The sequence below is a fragment of the Nicotiana attenuata genome, unplaced genomic scaffold (assembly GCF_001879085.1).
Source record: "Nicotiana attenuata strain UT unplaced genomic scaffold, NIATTr2, whole genome shotgun sequence".
Lineage (NCBI taxonomy): Eukaryota > Viridiplantae > Streptophyta > Magnoliopsida > Solanales > Solanaceae > Nicotiana > Nicotiana attenuata.
In genome coordinates, this window is record NW_017673985.1 from 52271 (window position 1) to 78195 (window position 25925).

The window sequence follows — 25925 nt, forward strand, 5'->3', positions numbered from 1 at the left end:
CCTCCTCCTCTTGGCTTGTCGAGAGGCATTTCATCTTCTTACTTTTATGATTGAGCAAGAAACATGATATTATTATTTTTTTCCCTCCCATTTTCTCCTTGTCAAGATTTTTGAGTGTGCAAGGTAGTGTCACAGGCATAAAAATCAAGGTACTTAAAAACTTCGTTTGAATATAATATATATTATAATATATATATATATATATATATATTATATATATATATATATATATATATACATACATACATATATATTGTCACGACCCGGATTTTCCACCATCGGGAGTCGTGATGGCGCCTACTAGTGGGAGCTAGGCAAGCCAACTCTTACTTATCTTTCCATTTTTTTCTTCAACTCTTATTTTAAAACATTTAGCAATAATAATATGATTACAGCGGAATAAAATTAATTTAGCGGAAGACTTAGTAAATGTTACTAGATGCGATACAGAAATCCAAATATAATTCACTACCCAAGAACTGGTGTCACAATACTCACGAACTTCTAAGAATACTAACACAACCGTTTGAAAGAAAATATAAAACTGTTTGTCTCGAATACATGAGATAACAGAATGAAAATAAAGATAGAGGAGACGTCGGGTCCTGCGGACGCCTGCAAGGCTACCTCGGTGTCTCGATGGTCGGAATGCGAACACTCACACTACTACTGCTGATGCTGTCTGAAACCTGTATCTGCGCAAAAAGAGCGCAGAGTGTAGAATCAGCACAACCGACCCTATGTGCTGGTAAGTGCCTGGCCTAACCCCGGCGAAGTAGTGACGAGGCTAGACAGGCCTACCAAATCAACTTGTGCAGTTCAATATATATATATATATATATATATATACATAAAAGGAAAGAAATACAGAAACTAAACAGTTAAAAGGGGAGGGAAACATGCTATGGGGGAAGTACAAATCCGGATATAGAAGTCATCAACTTAAGTAAGCAAACAGGGCACCACAATAATTAACAAAGCAGGAAAACAACAGTTGCACGGCATCAACCTTCGTGCTTTTACTCCTCATCCTCACCAAAAGCAATCAATAAAGTGCAGGCATCACCCTTCGTGTTTTTCCTCACATAACTCTCATAACATGGCACGGAATGACCCTTCGTGCAAATATAGTCAAAACATGGCACGGAATGACCCTTCGTGCAAAATATAGTCAAAACATGGCACGGAATGACCTTCGTGCAAATATAAATCAAAACATGGCACGGAATGACCCTTCGTGCAAAATAATCAAAAACATGCACGGAATGACCCTTCGTGCAAATATAATCAAAACATGGCACGGAATGACCCTTCGTGCTTTATCACTCTTCCCACCCAAACAACAATCACAACCAAACGGGGCGAGGGGATAGACAGATAATAAGAAAACGTCCGGCAAGGGAAAAACACAAGTAAACAGCTAATTCCCGGCAAGGGAGCAACAACAATAACCTTCACATTCCGGCAAGGAAGAAAATCAATATACTCAAACCATCCCGGCAAGGGATTAATCATATTTCTTCCCATTTCTTTCATTTCTTATTCAATAGTCTTTTTAATGTTCGAGCCAACGCTCCAAAGACTTTACAATTCACAATCAATCCTCATACTCTTCGCGTTACTTAGGATTTATCAATTAACATGGAAGAGTCATAACAACATCAGAATAAGTACAAACAAGGACCCACGGTCATGCTAGACACCGGTGTATAGATACTCGTCACCATGCCTATACACCGTACTCAACATTTAACAATTAGCAAAACAACACCCTAATCCTATTCCCTCAAGCCAAAGTTAGATCAAACACTTACCTCGAAGGTTTATGGCCAATTCAATCCTCAAGCAACGCTTTTCCTTTCGAATTTGGCTCCAATTCAATCGTATCTATACACAATTGATTTAATATCATCAATAATACTCAACAATCCAATCCAAATGCCTAATATATATTTTCCAACATTCTGCCCAAAATATGCAAAAACTGACCCGGGCCCGCTTGGTCAAAACACGAGGTTCGAACCAAAATAAATTCACCCATTCACCCACGAGCCAAATATATAATTTGTTTCAAGTTCGACCCCAAAACGAGGTCTAAATTCACAAAAATCTTAAAAACCCTAACTCTACCATTTCTCAAATTTTCTACCTATTTTCACAATGTTTAGGCCTAAGAAATTTGATTGATGTTGATGAAAAATGAAGAAGCCGAGTTAAACAATACTTACCCCATGAACTTTGGTGAAGAAATGCTCCAAAGATCGCCCCAAAGCTGTGGAGAAGAGAGAGTTTGAGAAATGAGATTTTTATCCCGTTTCTGTTCGTTTTAGGACTTAAATCACCGGGCAGAAAAATTGTTCATCGCGTTCGCGACACCCGGTCGCGTTCGCGATGAAGGAAAACGGGCAGGCATCGTGTTCGCGAAGGGACAATGCGAACGCGAAGAAGAAAAATCCGGGGACTTCACGTTTGCCCTTCGCGTTCGCGTGAACAGGGTCGCGTTCGCGAAGGGTGGAAGGGTCAAGGCATCGCGTTCGCGTGGTCTTAACCGCGAACACGTAGAAGAAGGGGCTGGGGCCTGGGACTGGCTTGTACGCGAACGTGAGAGAGGGCTCGCGAACGCGAAGAAGGGAGGCAGCTGAAAGCTACGCAACGCGTGGCTTGGACGCGAACGCGAAGAAGAAGTTTGCTGTGTAAAAATTGCAGAAAATCTGCCAACTTTCCTAAGTTCAAAACACCCCGAACCACCTCCAAAACTCACCCGAGCCCTCGGGGCTCCAAACCAAATATGCACACTGACTCAAAAACATCATACGAACTTGCTCGAGCGATCAAATCGCCAAATAACATAAAAATCAATGAATTGAGCCTTAAATCCAAGAAATCTTTCAAATTTCATAAACTTCCAAATTTTCCATTTAAGGCCGAAACACGTCAAACGACGTCTGTTTCCAACCAAACTTTACAGGAAGCGCTTAACCAATATATATGACCTGCACCGGGCATCGAAACCAAAATACGAGCCCGATACCATTACTTTTTGATCAAATTTCATTTTCATTTTTCTTAAACATTTTCAGAAAATAATTTCACGGAAAAATTCATTTCTCGGGCCTGGGACCTCGGAATTCGATTCCGGGCATACGCCCAAGTCCCATATTTTTCTACGGACCTTCCGAGACCGTCAAATCACGGGTCCGGGTTCGTTTACCAAAAATGTTGACCAAAGTCAACTTTATTCATATTAATATAAAAATTCTTCAAATTTTTCACATAATTCATATATTTCATCATAAAAACTTTCCGGCTGTGCGCCCGGATTGCGCACGCAAATCGAGAACTAAAAGTGAGGTTTTCAAGGCCTCAGAAGCACGGGATGACTAAGCAAACAAGTGATGACCCTTTGGGTCGTCACATATATATATATATATATATATATATATATATATATATATATATTAGGTATTTGTTGAGATAAGTTATATATTGCTAACTACTGAGAAACTACAACAAAAGACAAAAATACCTAAATAAAAATATTTTCAAACTGACTCTTTGCTCTCTAAAAAGGCACTCCGAGTCGCAAAAAGGATACTCTGTAATTGTGTGTAGAATAAGAGGGTAAAAATATTTAATTTTTGTCTCAATTCGCACAGATTATTAAAAAATAAAATTTATATATTTATGTACTATGGAGACATAGCTACAAATTTTATTATTTTGTAATTGAAAATATGAAAAATCATACTCAAAGAAAAAAAAAGTTATCTCTTCAAATATTAATAATGTCACAGAAGAAGTAACAGTTTGATATAAAATGAGACAGATTATTAATTTTTCTTTGACAACTTATATTGACAATTCATGAGATCAAAAATGTTGTAATTAATGATTGATGACCGAGACAACAATGAGACTTATATAGCGTCTGTTGGATCTAAGATCAAAGATGATGGGGCAGAAAAAAAAAATATAAAAATGGAAAAGAAGCACCACTGCTTTACCTAGTTTATTCATAACAAATTTGTGTTGCAGAAAATAAAGTAATAATTGAAGAAAGCACAAAATGATGGAACATTATTTGGTAATAAGTTGTTAATGATTATGATAACAAGCAAAAAACAATACACCACCTTAACCTCACAACCACCTTTCCAGGAAGTGTCAAGGCCTCCAACAAGAAAGAAAACACTAGTTACATAACTTGTTAATCAGTCGACAACACATAGGAGAGGATTGCATCATATTTCTGTTATATCTGTATGTAATGTGAAACTCGTATACAGGGGCGGCCCGACGTATTTTGGGACCTAAAGCGAAACGTTACGAGGGGCCTTAACTGTTTAATTTTTTTTATTATTTATTTGAAGTCTATATTTTAGCTTTTCTTATATACAAAGTTATTAATAATTTTCTTATAATCAATAACTCCTAATAAGTATTTCTCAATTGACAATATAACTAATCCATTTAATCTTTCTTGTGCCATTGTTGTTCTTAGGTAAGATTCTATCAATTTGAATTATGAAAACTTCTTTCCGTTGAAGCAACGGTAACATGAGTTGTTAACATTATTCCATAAGCAATTTAGAAATTTGAAAAATAATTAAATCTTTTTATTTGATTAAGTGTACTAATTAAACTGTTATCTTCTAATTGTACTATTTTCCTTAATACTTTTAATTTCAGAAAATAAATCTAAACCATCAATATCGAATTGATTATTACGTTTTAAGGAACATTCACGATTAAGGCAATATATTTCCAAATTTCCAACATCTAGTGATCTTAGTTTTTACTGCTAAATAGAAAATCAAAAATATTTTCATATGCTTCGAATTGTCCAAATCTATTTTGAAGTGAAAAAATAGCCTTGTCTATTATGAAAAAAGCAATCAACTCTAAAGGACTCTTTGAAAGATTTTGAGATTTCATTATCAATATTTGTATCAAATTGTTACTTCCTATATATCACATATTTCTTACGAAATTCGGGTTTGATATTCGTTTTAAGTGCAATTTCCTTGGTAGAAAGAAATCAGACTTTTTTTACTGTATAAAACTCTTTTTTAAACTTATACATAGTCTATTAGATGTAACAAAAAATGGGGCCCCCACAAATACGGGGCCTAAAGCGGTTGCTTTATTTGCTTTATCGAAGAGCCGCCCCTGCTCGTGTATATATATATATATATATATATATATAGCAGCAGCTCCCTTCCAATTCCGAGCTTAATTGATGTACCATTGCAGCTGCCACTATTTCTTTGTTAAACCTCCCCCCAATGCTTCCTCAGTTGTAGGCAACCTATCCAATTTTGAACTTCACCTCTAAGTGCTCCAGTCTATCTGCATTCCAGAAATAGGTTTCTTGGCTCTCTCCACCTCACATCATCAATAACAATCTATCTTTGGCAGCAATTTTTCCTGCATAGCCAGCCACAAAATGAACCTATGCTCCCCAGACCAATTCGGAATGTAACTTCCATCCTATTCAATACCCCCGATATAGCAATGTAGAAACTTCATTAGAGGTCAGTTGATATCTATCATTCAAATACCAGGTTTGCATATTAGATTTCAGCTTATGTAATCTTTTCCAGTACCAACTACAATCTGCTGGAGGGACATGATGATTCCAGAAATCAGTGCTATTCTTTATATAAAAACCATACACCCCCTTAACCCACATCACTTCTTTCTTAACAATAATAAGTAACCAGATTATCTTCCCAACCAATATTGCAATGTTCCACTTCTTGCAACATTTGATATTTAAACCTCCAAAACTTTTTTGGTACATAGACAATATTCAAGCTACTAGAGCCACTTTCCTATGATCATCTGTACAGCCCCAAAGGAAGCTCCTACATTTCCTGTTAACCTCTTACAAGATACTCTGAGGTAATATAAAGACAACCCCCAAAAATTGTGCAACGAAAATAGCACTGAATACATGAATTATAGTCTCTCTGCATATGAGAGATATCTGCTGAAAGTTGATTTATCCTGACATTCATCTTCTCAATTAATTATTATTAAAATAGTAAATAAATGGTTAATAGGTCACAACTGGGAAACGTATTTTCTTTTTGGTAATTAATTGGGAAAAGTATTACTCCTACTAACACTTTCTTTGGATGGTTGTTACATGTCATTTCATAATGTGTCGCACTGCATCGTATTATATTATTTGATAAATATAATATTTGTAGATCATATCGTTTAGCGTCGTTTCATGATGTCACGTACCAACAATATGAGAATAAAGTTGCAACATTACTAAGAATTATAAGATACGAAATAGAATTATTATACTCCATCCGTTTCAATTTATGTGAACCTATTTCCTTTTTGGTCCGTGCAAAAAAGAATGACCCCTTTCCTTATTTGGAAACAATTTACCCTTATGCAATGATTTATAGCCACACAAAATATATGTGCCTCATTTTACACCACAAGTTCAAAAGTCTTCTCTCTTTTCTTAAACTCCGAGCTCAGTCAAATGGGTTCACATAAATTGAAACGGAGGGAGTATTAAAAAGTAAGGTAAATGATAAAATATAATTATTTAATAATAAAGAAGAGCAAGATGAGAGAAAAAAGCAAGGTAACGAGGCCACCACACCAAGCTCGTCGTTACATAAAGTGACACTTTTTGTTGTTACGTAACGAGGGATTTAATGATACGATAATAATAAAATTTAAGTAATAATTAAAACAAATATCATATTAAGAAAGAATTACAATAAAATACACATGACGTTACATCATAACAAAAAATGGCCCATGTTTTTAAGTTTTACCCTACATAGCCCATATTATACATATTTTAAAAGTACTAGCAAATTGAAAATCTGTGTTCTTACAACAATTGCTTCTAAAAGCTATGGAGTTAAATATGTATTCTCACAACTATTGCTCTCACTCTCTCTTCTTCTCATATCTTCTACATATGCTTCAAGGGGCCGTGTATTTTCTGCTTCTCCCCTCGTGTCACCTGGTTGCAATGTAAGAAAATTGAAAAGTAGAAGTCCGCCATTGAAGGTGATAGCATTATGGCAGCTCAACATCATTAAAGGAGAAGTATGAAGCTCTGGAAGCTCCAAGAAGGCCCATGACAAGGTCCCAGACAAAGAAATTTCAAGACAAGCTTAATGGGCTTCAATTGGCAATTAAAAAGTGTCTTATAATAGAAGAAGAGCTCCAGCACAAGGAGGATCTTTGGGCCAAGTCTTACAACTATTTGGAGGTCCAAATTAAAATCCAAGAGGAGATGGAATGAGGCCCAAATATGCCCCAAAAGAGAGGAATTTTCAGCAGCCCAAATAAGCCCAAAAATAGTTTCTAGAATATATATTTAATAGTTGTTTTAATCTATGTTGACTTGCATTGGTCTATGTGTATGTTGACTACATTGGTCTTAGTGTGGGTAGTCTTCTATGCTTATAGGGAATATAATTCTCATTTATTGAAGTCTTGACTAGCTGCTTCTTTACTACTCCCTCCGCCACAATAAGTGTCCAATTTACTTTTTGATTTTGGTCCAAAATAAGTGTCTAGTTAGGTAATCAAGAAAAAATTCAATTTGTTTTTACAAAATAACCCCTATGTACATATCCCTAAAAAGTTTTCTTACTCCTCACATTAAATGTTTAATTAGGGGTAGTTTAGTCATACTAGGTATTTTTGTATAGGATTTAGTATTTTCATAATGGGCGTGTTAAAAGTAAATTGGACACTTATTGTGGACCGGAGGGAGTACTATATAAAGGGGTGCTTGTCTTCCATTGTAGAGGACATTGAAGATTAATATTATTATTGTGAGTTCTTTTGAACCTTTGTGAACTTTACTTTGAAGATTTATCTTGCAATCCTAACTAGTTCATAACTTAAGGTAGTAAGATAATTTTCTTTCTTTTGATATTCTTCGAAGGCGACTAGTTTCTTTTACTAGTTGTTGTCGTAAGTTATTCAAACTAGAAGTCAAGATCCGAATCTAGTTCTTGATTAGCTTATCTCTAGTGAAGGCAATTGGTTTCATAACCAACTTGTTGTCATTAGGATCTTGTCAAAATCTAGATTAACATAATCTCGGGGTTCTTGGACCTTTCCTTGAATTTCGACATATCTGGTTTATTTTTCTTGCTTTTCTTAATCCGCTTGCATTTCTTTACTACTTCCGCATTTCATCAACTTATTTTTTTCAAGTTCTTGGATCTCCCAACCTTTGTGTTATCAAGTGGTATCAAAGCGGTTGTATCAAGATTCCGCTCTTGATAAATCTTGGGGATTTCTTGAACAAAGGAGCAAAAAAAAAAAAAAGTAAAAAAAAGAAAAAAAAAGAAAAAAAAAAGAAAAAACATATCTGCTCTTCAAGAAATCAGATTTTATTTGTGTTTCTTTCCAAAATCAAGGAAGGAAACAAGAAGAGGGGATCCTAGATATTTAAGAATAAAAAAAAATCAATTTTTCTAATCCTTTGATCTTGTTCTAAAAAAAAAATCCTTTTCTTTGTTCGAGGTTTGTTTCAACTAAATCCTACTCTTTATAGGATTGGTTCTTCACTTTCTTTAGTGCCCCAAATTTCGTTGTTTTACTATTAGGGCTTTGATACGAGTTGGGTTTAATTACAAATCTACAAGGTATTTCCAAAAGGTTAATTGAGGGGAAAGGGCAAGAGTGGGTGAGAATAATTGAGGGAAAGAGCCAAAGTTTGAGTGATAACTATTATTATTATTATTATTATTATTATTATTATTATTATTATTATTTTAAAAAGATGTCTCATACAGGTGCTAGTGATGATGAACAGAGGGCTCTCCAGGAAGCCGAAATCCAAACAAGAAATGATTTCACTCTACAAGCTATGCATCTACAATTTGAGAGATGGAACTTGCAATTCCAAGAGATAAGGGATACTATTGCCGAACAAAATGAGACAATAGCTGCACTTAGGAGGGGAAATCAACCTGATGTACAACCTCGAAATAATCCTAGGCCTCTTAATAGAAGAAATGTACCCCATGCCCCCATTGTAAATCAAGAAAACCCTATAGATGATTTTGTTGATGATCTTGATGTAAATCTAGATAGGGTGGGAAGAGATTGGAAGGGACAACGAGGTAGAGTAGAAGTTGATAATATTAGTAGCATAAAAATGGAGATGCCATCTTTCAAGGGCACAAGAGACCCAGATTTGTACCTTGACTGGGAGCGGAAAGTTGAGGCCATCTTTGACTGTCACCACTACTCTGAAGGTAAGAAGGTTAAGCTTGCTGTTGTTGAATTTTCTGATTATGCTTCTATTTGGTGGAAAAAGCTTACAAGAGATAGACAACAAGATGGAAAACCACCCATTGCTACTTGGACCGAGATGAAGAGAGTCATGAGGAAGAGGTTTGTGCCTTCCCACTTTCAAAGAGACCTGCAACTGCGTCTTCAAACCTTGAAGCAAGGAACCATGACTGTTGATGAATACTTTAAAGCTATGGATATGGCTATGATCCAAGCTAATTGTATGTAAGAAGAAGAGGCCACTATGGCTAGATTTCTTGATGGTTTAAATAGAGAAATAGCTGATGTAGTAGAGATACAACAATATGTAACTATAGATGAATTAGTAGATTTGGCTGTACAAATAGAAAAGCAAAATAAAAGAAGGCAGCAAGCTAGCTCATAGAGAAGTCGACCAAACACCAATTCCAAGAAGCCATGGCCAAAACAACAAGTGATTTCTAGACCTCAAGAAGACAAGGGGAAAGGTAAAGTTGATGAGAAAGAGGGAGGTAAAGCTTTCAATTCTAGATCCTCTAAACCTTCTAGTTCCATTCAATGTCACAAATGTCATGGGAGAGGCCATATGATGCATGAATGTCCAAATAGAAGAAATATTCTTTTGAGAGAAGATGGAGGATATGAGAGTGAAAAAAGTGAGGAAGAAGAGGGAGGAGTAAGTAAAGATGATGTAGAACTTCCTAATGATGGTTTGGTTGGGGTAATTAGGAGGACTATAGATGGAGAATATGAGGGAGAAAAAAGTGAGGAAGAGGAAGAAGAGGAAGGTGTGAGTGAAGATGATGTAGAGTTACCTTTCAATGATGGTTTGGTTGGGGTAGTTAGGAGGATTATGACTATTAATTTAGGAATCAATAGTGAAGAACAAAAAGAGAATATATTTCATACTAGGTGTGGAATAAAGGAGAAAACTTGTTCTATGATTATTGATAGTGGTAGTTGTACTAATGTGGTGAGTTCACACTTGATGAACATGTTAGAACTTGCATGCATGAAACACCCTAAGCCCTATAGACTCCAATGGTTGAATGATAGTGGTGAACTGAAAGTCAACAAACAATGTATAATTTCCTTCAATGTTGGTAGGTATGTGGATGATGTTCTTTGTGATGTGGTTCCTATGCAAGCTTGTCACATCTTGTTAGGTCGTCTGTGGCAATATGATAGGAATATTTTTCATGATGGGAGAAAGAATAGATATTCTCTTGAGCTTAATGGCAAGAAGTATACTCTTGCACCTTTAAGTCCTTCTCAAGTGTTTGAGGATCAAAAGAGATTGAGAGAAATAATGGAAAAACAAAGGGGAGGAAAAAAAGTGAGCTTGAGGGAAAAGAAAAGAAAGAAGGCCAAGAGGTAGAAAAAAAGAGAGATGGCCAAGAGAAAGAGAGAGAGAGGGCAGCAACTTGGGCAAAGTGGTAAAAGAGTGTTTGAGTGATAAAAAGGAAAGTTTTGGTGAGCAGAAAGAGGCAAAGAAAAAGAAAAAGGAGAGTTTGTACATAAAAGCCAAAGAGTGTTTGAATGCAAGGAAAGAGGGGCTGCCCATTATACTACTTACTTACAAGGAAGTTCTGATTAATTCTGAGTCACTAACTTCTTCTTTGCCAAGTAGTGTTTCTTCTCTTTTGCAAGATTTTGATGATATCTTCCCTGAGGATATCCCTAAAGGTCTATCACATTTGCGTGGCCTTGAGCACCAAATTGACTTTGTGCCTGGAGCATAAATTCCAAATAGGCCTGCTTATAGGAGTAATCCAGAAGAGACAAAAGAGCTTCAAAGGCAAGTTGAGGAGTTGCTTGAGAAAGGTTTTGTGAGAGAGAGAGCATGAGCCCTTGCTCTGTTCCCGTCCTATTGTTACCCAAAAAGGATGGAACTTGGAGCATGTGCGTGGATTGTAGAGCAATCAACACGATAACGGTAAAGTATCGCCATCCTATTCCTAGTCTTGATGACATGTTGGATCAATTGCATGGATCCAAAATCTTTTATAAAATTGATCTAAAAAGTGGTTACCATAAGATTCGAATGAATCCTGGAGATGAATGGAAAACTGCTTTTAAGATCAAATATGGGCTTTATGAGTGATTAGTTATGCCTTTTGGCTTGACTAATGCACCTAGCACTTTCATGAGATTGATGAATCATATTTTTAAGGATTTTCATGGGAAATTTATGGTGGTTTATTTTGATGATATCTCACTACAACAAAAAGGGAATTTAGCGGCAATAAAAAAGGCCTTTAGTGGCAATAAATATTGCCGCTAAAATATTTACCGGCCATTAAGTTTTTGCCGTTGTACATGGGGTCGCTAAAGCTTTTAGCGTCCATTTACTGAAGTGCCGGTAAATGTTGACTGAATTGCCGCTAAAAATCATAGCTTTTTGCGGCAATTATTTAGCGGCAATTATAATGGCCACTAAATCAATTCCGAAATTGGCTGAGTTTGTACCTTTAGTGTCCATTTTATTGCCGGGAAATTCATTTGAATTGCCGTTAAAAGTAACAGCTTTAATAGTGTTTAGCGGCTATTATAATGGCAACTAAATTCATCGTGAAATTAGCCTAATTTGCACCTTTGGCCTCCTTTTCTATTACCGTTAAATTCAATTAAATAGTCGCTAAAAATAACCTTTTTAGCAGCTAGTGAAAACTAAAATTTATTATCGTAAAATATTTAAGTTTTAATGACAATTATAACGGTTTATCTAATCCCTTTAACAATCTTTTTGTTGACGTCGAAACTATCTTCAAAAATAGACAAATGCTACCAAAGATAATACCACTAATTCATAAAAAAAATTATAAATTTCATAATATCATGATAAATAGAAGAAAGTACATTCCATAATATGAATGTATCAGCGAAATAAAACAAGTTGTATTGTTTAAACTAAAAAAGTAATGTCATTGTAATTGATTCTATTGAATACCGACAATAACAATATAATATATCCATAGTCCTCGAATAATTTTTGCATTTTTCATCATATTGAAATCCTTTACATGCTAAAGTTTCAAATCATATTCATAACCTGAAATAATAAAATAAGTGAATGTGAAAAGATGAAATCAAATGTGAAGCAGGAAAAATCGTAAGTAAAGTAGCTCCAACATCAACTATTCAATTGGAAAAAAAAGAATTCAACAAGAATTGCAATAAAATAAGTACTATTCCAGCTAACAAAAGAAATTACCCAGAAACAAACTACAAGCTAGTTATCATAAAAATGCATAACAAAAAACGATAGACAAAACAGTTATACATAACTAAACTGAAAGCAGCTCAAATACTTGTCTGATAGACTTCCAATATCCCCAAATAGACTAAATTATATATACCTTCAACAAAAAAAAAATACCAACTATTGACTTGGGGAGAATCATGAACATCTTTTTAATGCAAAAACAAAAGAGACATGAGAAAAAAGAATTGTCTTCAAATAACTAGTACTACCTCTAACCACAAGGCTACCCAAAAATTTACCTACAAGGCCAACACCATCTTCTGCTATGAAACATAAGATGAAGGTGAAGCAGTAAGAGGCTCATGATGATCAATCTTAAATTTATGGGCAAATCAAGTTACTAAAATATTAGTTGGATTTAGCAAAACCTTTACTTAATAATAAAATATTCAATATTCATTAGCGACTCGATATATAATCAAACTAGTACATAACACAATCTATGGAATAATGAGAACAATTTAATAAACAAGTAAAATGTTAACAAATTCTAATATAAGAGCATACCATGAGAAGATGAAGTATTTTCACTAACACTATGCATTCGTTGCACTTGTGGTACTCGTTCATATCCACTGTTGCCATCAGGGACCTGATTAATATTAGCAAGTTATATAACATTCATTTCATAAGATCATTAAAAAATTTGAAAAAATATCTCAAACTTTGGAAGTTGAGTTACCTGTTCAGTTGAGAATCGATTGATATTCTGGGACAATAACTCATTAGGAGCAATTTTGGACATGATTTGTCTCATCCATAATAATTCTTGTTTCATCAAACTCATTTCTTCATTTTGTTTTCCGTATAACTCTGTTAACTCTTGTTGGGCTAAAACGGCCCAATGACACTCTTAACATGGTGTGATATTGTCCGCTTTGGGCCAAGCCCGCACGGTTTTTCCCAAAAGGCCTCACACCATTAAGAGATCCCTACACCTTATATGTAGACTCCCAATCTTTTCAGCTACCAATGTGGGGCTTTGTTCGCACACCCAACAATCTCCCCTCGAACTAAGTTCCACGTGGCCCAGCACCACGATTCACGGGTCAATTTTCGAGATTCACTGTGTGCCACCCACATTGTTAGAGTATTATGGCAACCGAAGCCCGCAACTAGATTCTTCTTGTATGTGCACCGCCCTGCACCATCACTCCACCATCTCCATACACGTTCCGCTGAACCTGGGCTCTGATACTAGTTATTGGGCTAAAACGGCCCAATGACACTCTTAACATGGTGTGATATTGTCCGCTTTGGGCCAAGCCCACACGGTTTTTCCCAAAAGGCCTCACACCATTAAGAGATCCCTACACCTTATATGTAGACTCCCACTCTTTTCAGCTACCAATGTGGGACTTTGTTCGCACACCCAACAACTCTGTTACTTTTTGTTCTAACCTTCTTATATCATTAGACGAATGCTTTGGAACCAAATTTTCTATGGAAGATTTACTATCCCACAGTATAGAAGGAGTTGGACCAAGTCCCAAACCTCGAACATACCCACTTTTTTCATTTCCCAACACTTGAGAATATACATCTCCTTCCCAAGCAACACTGTGAGGAGGCTGGTCATTTGATCTCTCAGTACTACTCCTCAATTTTTCGTTTATCATGTCCTGATTAGACAGAGTTGTCAAAGATAGTAAATCCATTAAAAAACAACAAAGAATTGCTAAAAAGAAATACCTTTAGATTAGGAGGAGGTATTTTGAGCAACAAGATGCAAAGAAAATTGCTGAACTTGAATTCAACTAAAACAAATGAAATTCAAAAGTTAAAAAGATAGAGAAAAAAAAATCTTACGATTGTCCTTGAAGACTCCACATCAATGTTAGGACCGAAAAAAGTCAGGTGTCATGCGAAAGCTAGTAAAGCAAACCTTGAACGACGATAAATCATACAACAAAAGAGAAATCTACCAAAAGAGATACAAACATTTAACGTGGTTCGGTCAACTGACCTACGTCCACAATGGAAATGAGCAATCCACTATAACAAAAAGAGAGCACAAAATATCGAGAGAACAACCTCACAAAGAGGCAAACACAAGTGACACACTAACACTTGTCCCGTAAAGTTCTCCCCGTAGACACGACTCTCAAGCCCCCTATGGCTACATTGTGGATGCTACTGAATGTGAAGGAAGGATCCTCAATTTATAGAAGTCCAAACATTTTCCTACAAGAAAAAGGACTAGCCAAATATTAGAGATTTATAATTTCCTTTTACAAAAAGGAAAACTCAGTTAAGGTAATTATATTGCCCTTTTCCTTCAAGAGATAGGAAAATCAAATATGGTAAGAAAATTATGGCAAACACCTGACAATTCTCCCCCTTGGCCTGAATTTTCTGACAAAATAAACTTGATCCACCTTCTTCACGTAGCCTTCAACAGGTGCATCTCCAAATCTCCGCCACAAAGTTTGTCTCAACGTGCGTAGCACTCCGGTCAAATTTCTCAGACAAAAAATCACGATTATCGTCAAATATGTTGCAGCTAGAACTGAACACGCCAAGATGAACCGGTCTTGAACCTCGCTCGAAGCTGGCTCTAATACCACTTGTTAGGACTGAAAAAAGTCAGGTGTCATGCGAAAGCTAGCAAAGCAAACCTTGAACGACGATAAATCATACAACAAAAGAGAAATCTACCAAAAGAGATACAAACATTTAACGTGGTTCGGTCAACTGACCTACGTCCACAACGGAGATGAGCAATCCACTATAATAAAAAGAGAGTACAAAATATCGAGAGAACAACCTCACGAAGAGGCAAACACAAGTGACACACTAATACTTGTCCCGTAAAGTTCTCCCCCTAGACACGACTCTCAAGCCCCCTATGGCTACATTGTGGATGCTACTGAATGTGAAGGAAGGATCCTTAATTTATAGAAGTCCAAACCTTTTCCTACAAGAAAAAGGACTAGCCAAATATTGGAGATTTATAATTTCCTTTTACAAAAAGGAAAATCCAGTTAAGGTAATTATATTTCCCTTTTCCTTCAAGAGATAGGAAAATCAAATATGGTAAAAAAAATTATGACAAACACCTAACAATCAAGTGGTCGACCATCCTTACATTTTTTATGAGTTAAAATAAAAACTTGTGCTCGTGTAGGCTCTATTCCGTTTTCAGCCTAATACAACAAAACCAATATCAGTTATGCATGACAAAAAGCATTTTAAAATATTATATTTTGTAATTTTTATATGAACACCTTCTCTCTTGTTTTCGGGAAACGATTTGATAAGTCATGAATCAATTGAAAAATATACATTAGAGTTTTTACAATACTAATTCAAAACTAACACTAACTCCAAAAGTACCCCAAAAAGAAAACAAAACAAAGTGGTGAATAATTAGTAAAGTGGCTGCTGGTTAGAAAATGATCTAATGTAGTGTTTTTAGGAACTGGTGGTGACACCCAAGAATGAGAAAGAGCTCTATGTGCATTGGTGTTTTCTTTCTTAAAAATTTTGAATTCATGCATCATCCAGTTAGTATTAATGCCTTTTGCAGCTCAACTTTTGTAGGAAAATAGTGATTTCTTTAAGCCAATTCATTTAGATCCTTCAGAAGAGTAACTTGGCCTATTAGTACCTCTGACTTTCTGAAAATCAGGTCAACTTTTTTATCAACTGATCTTCTTAATGCAAGAGGAAGAAGTTCTTGCATTATAACATGGCAATCATGAGTTTTTAGCCCTGATATCTTTCGCTTGCGAATGCAACGTGAGATATTAGACGCTTAGCCATGTGAAAACTTGGCATTTTGTAGTACTTGGTAAAATAACTCCTTCTCTGCCGGAGACATTGTGAAATAAGTAAGAGGAAGATACGCCCTACCATTAGCTCGATATTGAGGCCATAAGCTTGGTCTTATTTTCATCTCCTTCAAGTCCAATCGAGCTTCTAAGTTGTCTTTTGACTTTTTACCAAGATCCAGCAATGTATAAATCAAGTTATCGCACACATTTTTCTCTATGTGCATCACATCAAGATTATGACGCACCAAGTTATGCTCCCAATAAGGAAGATTGAAAAAGATGCTCCTTTTTTTCCATGTGTTTTTTGTCACCCCACTTACCTCTTCACTCATTTGGCCGAGAGAAAATTTTATGTCTTTTAATTGATTTAGAACTAGTGACCCAAATACCGGACCAGGTGCAGGTCTTGATTCTTTAGTCCCATCAAATGATTTTGCATCATTTCGATATTTGTGCCCCGACTTCAAAAAATGCCGATGGCCCATGTAACAGAACTTCTTCCCATGTTTGAGCCTTCTAGGTTGAGTATTTATGTTGCAAGACGGGCATGCGAATTGACCATACGTGCACCATCCAAATAGATTGCCATATGCTGGAAAATCATTTATGGTCCACATGAGAGCTGCTCGCATTTGAAATGTCTCCTTAGTAAAGGCATCATATGTTTCTATCCCTGCATCCCATAATTCATTCAACTCTTCTATTAGCGGTTCCAAAAAGATATCAATATTGTTTCCAGGCGCTTTGGGTCCAGGAATAAGCAAGGACAGAATGAAGAACTCTTGCTTCATGCACAACCATGGTGGAAGATTATAGGGCATCAAAATCACTGGCCAGGTACTGTGCACTGTTCGCATTATACCAAAAGGATTAAACCCATCACTAGCTAATCCTAGGCAAATATTGCGAGGATTTTAGCAAATTCTGAATGAATATTGTCAAAAGTTTTCCAAGCTTCAGAATCTGCAGGATGACGTAAAACTCCATCTTTTGTGCGTTCTTCATGATGCCATCGCATTAATTTAGATGTTTTTGAAGACATAAATAATCTTTGTAGTCTTGATTTTAGAGGAAAGTACCTTAGGACCTTCGCTGGAATTTTTTTGTCCTTGTTTTTCCATCTAGAAGCTCCACACTTTAAGCAAGGATTGACATTCTTATCAGCAAATTCATTCCTAAAAAGCATGCAATTTTTTGGACAGGCATGAATTTTTTTATACTTTAAACCCAAACTTTCGACTATTTTTTTGGTCTCATAAAAAGGAGGCAACTTCTCTTCCTCAGGTAATGCATCCTTAAACAGACCAAGTAAAGAACTAAAAGATTCATTTGTCCATTTGAATGACCGTTTTATTTGATAAAGATGCAGCAAAAATGAAAGTTTACTAAATTTTTTGCATCCAGGGTATAATGCTTCATTTGCATCTTTAGCCACCTCTGGATGAGGTTGATTTGTTGATGGATGGGGAGTATTTTCTTCTAAGTTTGGCTCTACCTCTCCCCTTTCATTAATATTTTTATCCATGAACTCGGTAAAACCTCCAAAAGCATCATGTATCATTCCCCTCATATCATCACCCCTTAAAGATTCTTGTCTATAATTATTTCCTTTAGTGTTATTTGATGCACCGAGAGACTCTCCATGACAAAACCAAGTATCATACGAAGGTATAATACCATTAATCACAAGATGATCATATGCAGTCGCCCGATTTACTTGATAGTGTAGCACACATTCTGTACAAGGGCATGGAATTGTTTCTCCATTATGTTTTTCATGAAAAGCATGGTTTAGAAAGTTCTCTAAACCATCCAAATATTCTGTACTAACTCTATCACAATTTATCCAACTTCTACTCATAGGATTGTCCATTATAATTGAAGAATATTTTTCCCTTCTGCAATTATAAATAGACAAAGCAAAATTCCAAGATGAATCAGGAAAAGAAGTGTTCAAAAAGAAGAGATAAAATAATTCAAAAATCTTAAACAACAATATTAATATCACAAAGAATATTAAAAATTATAAATTCCAATAATTAGTCATATTATCGAACACAAAAGTAATAATTACATATACAACATCCATAAAAGAATAAGATATCCCTAACAAGAGTCATCAAACATTCAAGTATGTTTCAAGTAACTCATTAATAATTACAAGCTTTTGCAAATTAAAGAGAATCAGATTCTATATAACTAACTTAAAGATAACTCAAGTAACATATGTCCTGTTCAATTACTTTTTGATAAAGGTAAACCATTATTGGGACATTAACTTCCTGTCACTTTTTCAAACTAACAGCTCGAAACTACTGCTCACTTTTATCAATATTCTATAGAGATATGATCTTCACAAGAATAAAAAGTTGAAAATCGAGTATCCTTTGAAAGTAAAAAGTTGTCTGATCTCCTAATTAATAATTTATTATCATATGGGATAATTATTGTCTGTCTATAGAAGAAAACTTCAGCATACACTAGTCAATAGCTATAACTGAGGTTTCCATTAGCTTATACTTATCCTCTTTAACTTAATCTAGTCTCTATATTGCAACTGTATTCGCATTCTGTTTTTTCTTCCTCCCCCAATCTCCTCATTTGTAAATCAAAGCTTCAATGATCCATCCACCAAAATACAAAAAAATTAAATATGGTCTTAACCACTATCTACTTCAGTTCTATGGATTCAATACTACAGTTCTTTTTTTTCCGCTTCATTGGATCCTTTCCTTTCCATCACCAAAAAATTTTTGTGTGATAATTAACCAAGTTAAACAAATTATTTCAATGAATGCTACTTCTTAATTAAACTATGGTGTATGGGTTAGCTTGCACGCACTAGAATTAATTACAACTTTAAACAAATAGATTAATGGACTAACAATATATTCTCTATCTATGGAAGTTATTGTTAAGATATATGTGAATATACTTTGTTATTGTATTTTAGGTAAGCATATATTTAGGAATAATTAGAATATATGCTTACCCCATTGTTGCTGCGTACTCCATTGCGAAGACCGCTGATTAGGTTGCTGCTGCTGTTGACCCCCACGGCCACCGCCACCGCGGCCCTGGCCCTGGTTGCCGCCGCCGGATCCTCTCCCACCGCCGGAACCAGACCGCCCGTTGTTCTTCCGGTTGCCATATAGCTTCCCGCGGTGTGGTTTGGTTTCGGTGTTTGAATGTGTAGAATCCGACTCTTCAAAATCCGTGTGAGAGGTTACCATCGCAGATTCTGACCCTGTGGCAACCTCCTTCGCCAAGCCAGCCTCCTCCAATATTACAATTGATCGGGCTTGATAGAATGGCGGCAGAGGATCACTTTGTCGAATCACGGTACCGACACCTCTGTATGCCCGTGTGAGACCCGAAACTAATTGAGTGACAAGCCGACTATCCGATACTGGAGCCCCGACATTCTTCAATTGGTCAGCCAAAGACTTGAGACGCTGACAATAAGCCGATGCATTTGGAAAATTCTCCATTTTGGCAGTAGAGAACTCGGCTTCAAGGGTTACCACACGAGAATTTTTGTTATCTTGGAATATGTCACGAAGCCTATTCCAAGCTTCCATGGCCGTAGCATCGGGCTCAATAATGGTATGCAAAAGGTCATTCGAAATAGTAGCATAAATCCATGAAAGCACCGTAGCATCAAGAGTCGACCATAATTCTTTCTCATCCTCAGTTGAAGGTACCTTCTCTTTGCCTTTGGCCGGAGGAATAATGTGATGAAGGACCTTATGAGAACGTGCGGTAATTTTGAAAGGCTCCGCCCACGTTGAATATTGGACGTTCTCCATCTCAAGGGTAATGGAGATATGGTTTCGGATGTTCGAAACCGCAAGAGCTGGATGGAAGGAACTCTTGTTGTCCGACATGGTGGAGAGAGCAGTGGTGAAGACCACCGAATAGGGTTGCGGAAGGTGAAGAAAAAGATCGAAGAAGAAGAGTAGAAACAATAACTCTAGGAATCTGATACCATGAAAGAATTGATGAAATATTTTCCTCAACCAATTGTATTCACTTTCTGGAATATATATACATAAACCGTAGCATACATCTAGGCTATCAATAAGGAAACTAATTATGCCTAAATATATGCATACCTAAAATACAATAACAAAATATATTCTAATTATTCCTAAATATATGCTTACCTAAAATACAATAACAAAATATATTCTAATTATTCCTAAATATATGCTTACCTAAAATACAATAACAAAGTATATTCACATATATCTTAACAGTTATATTTAGCAATTTCTTAAGTGGTAAAATTATCATATTTATGTGGTAGCGAAAACCTACTCGGCATACACAACCTGCTAACTGCTACTGACATCAACTCTGTGACAACTATTACTACTCCTCAATCTCAAGTAAGTTGAGGTCATAAACTCAGATTCATAGTCTGCAAATTCTTTTACAACAATGTATACCCTGACAATAATGAATATCACACTACCTTCGGTAATATCAAAGTTGAAAAATTATTCAACTTAAAAGTGAAGCTAGATGGACTGCTTTATGAACTGCTACTTTTAAGTAGAAGTAGCCACCTTTTTGATCAGTTGTAATTAACTCCCTGCAATCAAATATAGTGGGAAATATAGGTACTGTCACATATATGTATATATATACATACTTTAGAAGTGATATAAAAAGTGATGCTTTGCTTTAGTAGGTAACAAACAAAAAATTGGATTGTAGTGAAGGATGCAAGTTGAAGGGCATTAGGAGATAATAGATAGCTACCATAATGATATTCATAATTTTTTATATTCTGGAACCCAATAATGTAAAGTACAAGATAACTTTGGTCCATAGAGTAACTCTTGATCCGCTTATTACTTACAAAATTTTCCAACTTTCAAAATCTTCTTTTGAAGTTTTGTTCTTAAATTATTCTCGTCAACCTATTTTTTACACAATGAAAAAAAGTTTACACCCCAATCAAAGATAGCAATTCTAACCATAATTACTGTCCCTTCAGAAAAGAGATAGAGAGTGTCATGGGAAGGGAAATTATAAGGCACTTAATTTAGAAAAAAAAAAGAAATTAAAGTATACTCTTATATTTTATCTATCACAAGATCTCTTCAACCCAATAAAAAATAGGAGATAAACAGAAAACAATGTGAATTTTTGTAGTGAACCAATGTTATAAACGTATTTGGATGATGGCTGAAATTACTTTTAATAAGAAGAATAGCAAAAGGATATTACTCCATACGGATGACACTCCCTATCATTATTGGCTTGTAAGCCTTTTAAATAAATAAAGTTATAAATTCCAACAGTTGAAAAGAAACAATATTTATTTCTAAAAAGTCCCTTTTCAAAAGGGTATGAACGCTGACCAAAGCAGTTCTATGGGAATGAAGATTGAAGCAAAATCCACCACTACTATAACTGATGACAAAGATTAAATTCACACGGTGTAAAACCAACCATAAACTGAATTTCTAACCACAACCAAAATGTAGAAAATCTGTTATCTTTCTCTCGTCCAAACTCTTCAAGGATAAAAACTTGGAGCAAAGAAGAGACAGAGAAGAGATAGAACAGTGATAAACAAGTATTTTTTGAAATATATTACTTGGTGTTGGTGGCGCTATGGTGAGGATCGACAATAGGTCAGCAACTCGAGGATAGGGCGGCAACAATGAGAACTTTACAGGGGTTGAGGGATTTTATTTTTCTGAAGTGTTTTTTTTAAGTTTTCCCAACTTAGACAGGAGAAATTGGAGGGAATGGGTTATTTTAGTCAAAAAATTTGGAGGGAAATATAAGAATAATAAAAGTTGCTTTTAATTTTGGCTATTTATATTTATTTGCCACTACAAAGGTATGTAATAGCGTCTGATGCCTATTTGCCGCTAATATTTTCGTTTACAAAATAATTTAGCAGCCATTCTTTTATTGCTGCCAATTAAATGCCACTAAAAGTCTCTTTTGTAGTAGTATCTTGATTTATTCTAAAAATCTAGATGAGCATGTGGAACACTTAAAACAAGTTTTTGAAGTTCTCAGAAAGCAACACTTGTTTGCTAATCTTAAAAAGTATACTTTTTGTGTGGATCATGTGGTATTCTTGGGTTTTGTCGTTCTCTAAGGGAGTTGAAGTTGATGAAGAGAAAATCAAGGCAATCAAAGAATGGCCTAAACCTAACAGTGTAACTGAAGTTAGGAGTTTTCACGGGCTTGCTAGTTTTTATAGGAGATTCGTTAGAGACTTTAGCACAATTGCTGCTCCTTTAACTGAAGTTGTTAAGAAAGATAAGGTTTTTTCATGGGGAAAGAACAAGATGGTGCTTTTAACTTGTTGAAAGAAAAATTGTGTTCTGCTCCTCTTTTGCAATTACCCGATTTTTCTAAATCTTTTAAGGTTGAATGTGATGCCTCTGGAAAAGGAATAGGTGCTGTTTTGATGCAAGACTGGAAGCCCATTGCATACTTTAGTGAAAAGCTGAGTGGAGCTACACTGAACTACTCAACTTATGACAAAAAGCTATATGCTTTGGTAAGGGCTTTAGCTACCTGGCAACATTATTTGTGGCCAAGAGAGTTTGTGGTTAAGACTGATCATGAATCCTTGAGATATTTGAAAAGTCAAGGTAAGCTTAATCGTCGCCATGCAAAATGGGTTGAATTCATTGAAACTTTTCCATATGTGATTGCTTACAAGCAAGGAAAAGAGAATATGGTTGCTGATGCACTTTCAAGAAGTTATGTCATGGTTTCTTCTCTTACTTCTAAATTGATGGGTTTTGATCAAATCAAGAAACTTTATTCTAATGATTCTGATTTTGGCAAGGCTTTTGCAGAATGTAAGTTGGGTCCTTATGAGAGGTTCAATCTTCAAGATGGGTTCCTTTTTAAGGAAAATAAATTGTGTATTCCTAATTGCTCTTTGCGTGAATTGTTTGTTAGGGAAGCACATTGTGGTGGACTCATGGGACACTTTGGAGTGCCCAAAACTTTGGATATACTTGCTGAATATTTGTTTTGGCCTGGCATGCGAAAGGATGTTGAAAAAGTGTGCTCTCAATGTCTTGAATGTAAACAAGCCAAATCAGAAGTGTTACCACATGGTCTTTATACTCCTTTACCTGTCCCTACTTCTCCTTGGATTGATATTTCTATGGATTTTGTGTTAGGACTTCCTAGAACTAAGTATGGTAAGGATAGTATGTTTGTGGTAGTAGATAAGTTTTCAAAAATGACTCGTTTTATTCCATGCTTGAAGACTAATGATGCGTTACATGTAGCTGATTTATTTGTGAAGGAAGTGGTTAAATTACATGGCATACCTAAAACTATCGTTAGTGATAGGGATGCTAAATTTTTAAGTCACTTTTGGAGAGTTCTTTGGGCGAAGTTGGGAACTAAATTGCTATTTTCTACATCTTGTCACCTACAAACTGATGGGCAAACTGAAGTAGTTAATAGGACCTTAGGGAATATGTTGAGAGCTGTTTTAAAAGAAAAATTAACTTCTTGGGAAGAACATTTGCCCATGGTAGAGTTTGCCTATAATAGAACTATCCACTCTTCTACTGGTAAGTCTCCTTTTGAAGTTGTTTATGGATTCAATCCCCTCACTCCCCTTGATTTGTTGCCTTTGCCTACGAATGACATTATTAATCTTGATGGTAGGAATAAGGCTGAAATGATGAAGAAGATTCATGAACATACAAGGCTTGCAATTGAAAGGAAGAATGAACAAACTGCCTTAAAAGAAATAAGGGGCGAAAATCTGTCATTTTTAAGCCTGGAGATTTAGTTTGGGTGCATTTTAGGAAGGAAAGATTTCCTACCAAACGAAGATCCAAATTAGATCCAAGAGGAGATAGGCCATTTGAAGTCCTTGAAAGGTTGGAGACAATGCTTACAAACCTGACCTTCCTAGTGAATATCAAGTTAGTGCTACCTTCAATGTTTATGATCTTTCCTTGTTTGATGCAGGCTCGAATTCGAGGACAAATTCTCTTCAAGAAGGGGGGAATGATAGCATTCATGGCAGCTCAACATCATTAAAGGAGAAGGATGAAGCTCTGGAAGCTCCAAGAATGCCCATGACAAGGTCTCAGACAAAGAAATTTCAAGACAAGCTTAATGGGCTTCAATTGGCAATTAAAAATTGTCTTATAATAGAAGAAGAGCTCCAGCATAAGAAGGATCTTTGTGCCAAGTCTTACAACTATTTGGAGGCCCAAATTAAAGTCCAAGAGGAGATGGAGGCTCAAATATGCCCCAAAAGAGAGGAATTTTCAGCAGCCCAAATAAGCCCAAAAATAGTTTCTAGAATGTATATTTAATAGTTGTTTTAATCTATTTTGACTTGCATTGGTATAATGTGTATGTTGACTACATTGGTCTTAGTGTGGGTAGTCTTCTATGCTTCTAGGGAATATAATTCTCATTTATTGAAGTCTTGACTAGCTCCTTCTTTACTACTATATAAAGGGGTGCTTGTCTTCCATTGTAGAGGACATTGAAGATTAATATTATTATTGTGAGTTCTTTTGAACCTTTGTGAACTTTACTTTGAAGATTTATCTTGCAACCCTAACTAGTTCATAGCTTAAGGTAGAAAGATAATTTTCTTTCTTTTGATATTCTTCGAAGGCGACTAGTTTCTTTTACTAGTCGTTGTCGTAAGTTATTCAAACTAGAAGTCAAGATCCGAATCTAGTTCTTGATTAGCTTATCTCTAGTGAAGGCAATTGGTTTCATAACCAACTTGTTGTCATTAGGATCTTGTCAAAATCTAGATTAACATACTCTTGGGGTTCTTGGACCTTTCCTTGAATTTCGACATATCTAGTTTATTTTTCTTGCTTTTCTTAATCCGCTTGCATTTCTTTACTACTTCCGCATTTCATCAACTTATTTTCTTCAAGTTCTTGGACCTCCCAGCCTTTGTGTTATCAGAAGGCCATTCAAAGCTTTGCTTTCGAAAATATGATTTTTTTTTAGTTTGTTAGTTGTTTGGATTGGGTGTTGTTCCAATTTATTGCAAATATCAAAAGGAGTTCAGGATTTAAATTTGAAGTGATTTGGAGTAGATTTGAGCAAGATTTGAGTTAAATTTCAGAAAAGACGCAAGGAAGAAGACGAAGTCATTTTTTTGTATAATCTTGTATAATAATGTATATGAGTATATAAACACATCTTATACACTATTATACACCTTTAGACAAACGTCCCTAGACGAACTTCTTCCACAATTTTCAGTTGCAATTCTTGTTCAAAAGCAGTCCAAATCTCCATTAAATGACTTCAAATTTTATATACAACCTCCTTATACTATTTCTAACAAGTTTAAATAATACCCACACCAAAATCCTTACGAAATCAAATTTGAAATTTAAACCCACATATTTAAGCTTGTTAAAAAATCTAATTTTCACTACCCAAGTGGATTTGGTTTGTTGAACTAATATTTGAGTCACAGTTACTGATACAAAAGTTAACTTAAAAGCTTGAGCAATCTTTTTTTAAAATTAAATAGTAATTTCGAGAATCTATTGAAATTGAATATTGAGTATTAGCCTATTATTTGTGTGTTAGTTTTGTAAATTAGAATATGA

General features: G+C 35.5%; 1 pseudogene; it reads left to right on the plus strand.

Moving 5' to 3' along the window:
• Window positions 1-8782: 8782 nt before the first annotated feature.
• Window positions 8783-24340, plus strand: LOC109217768 (annotated as a pseudogene).
• Window positions 24341-25925: the final 1585 nt, after the last annotated feature.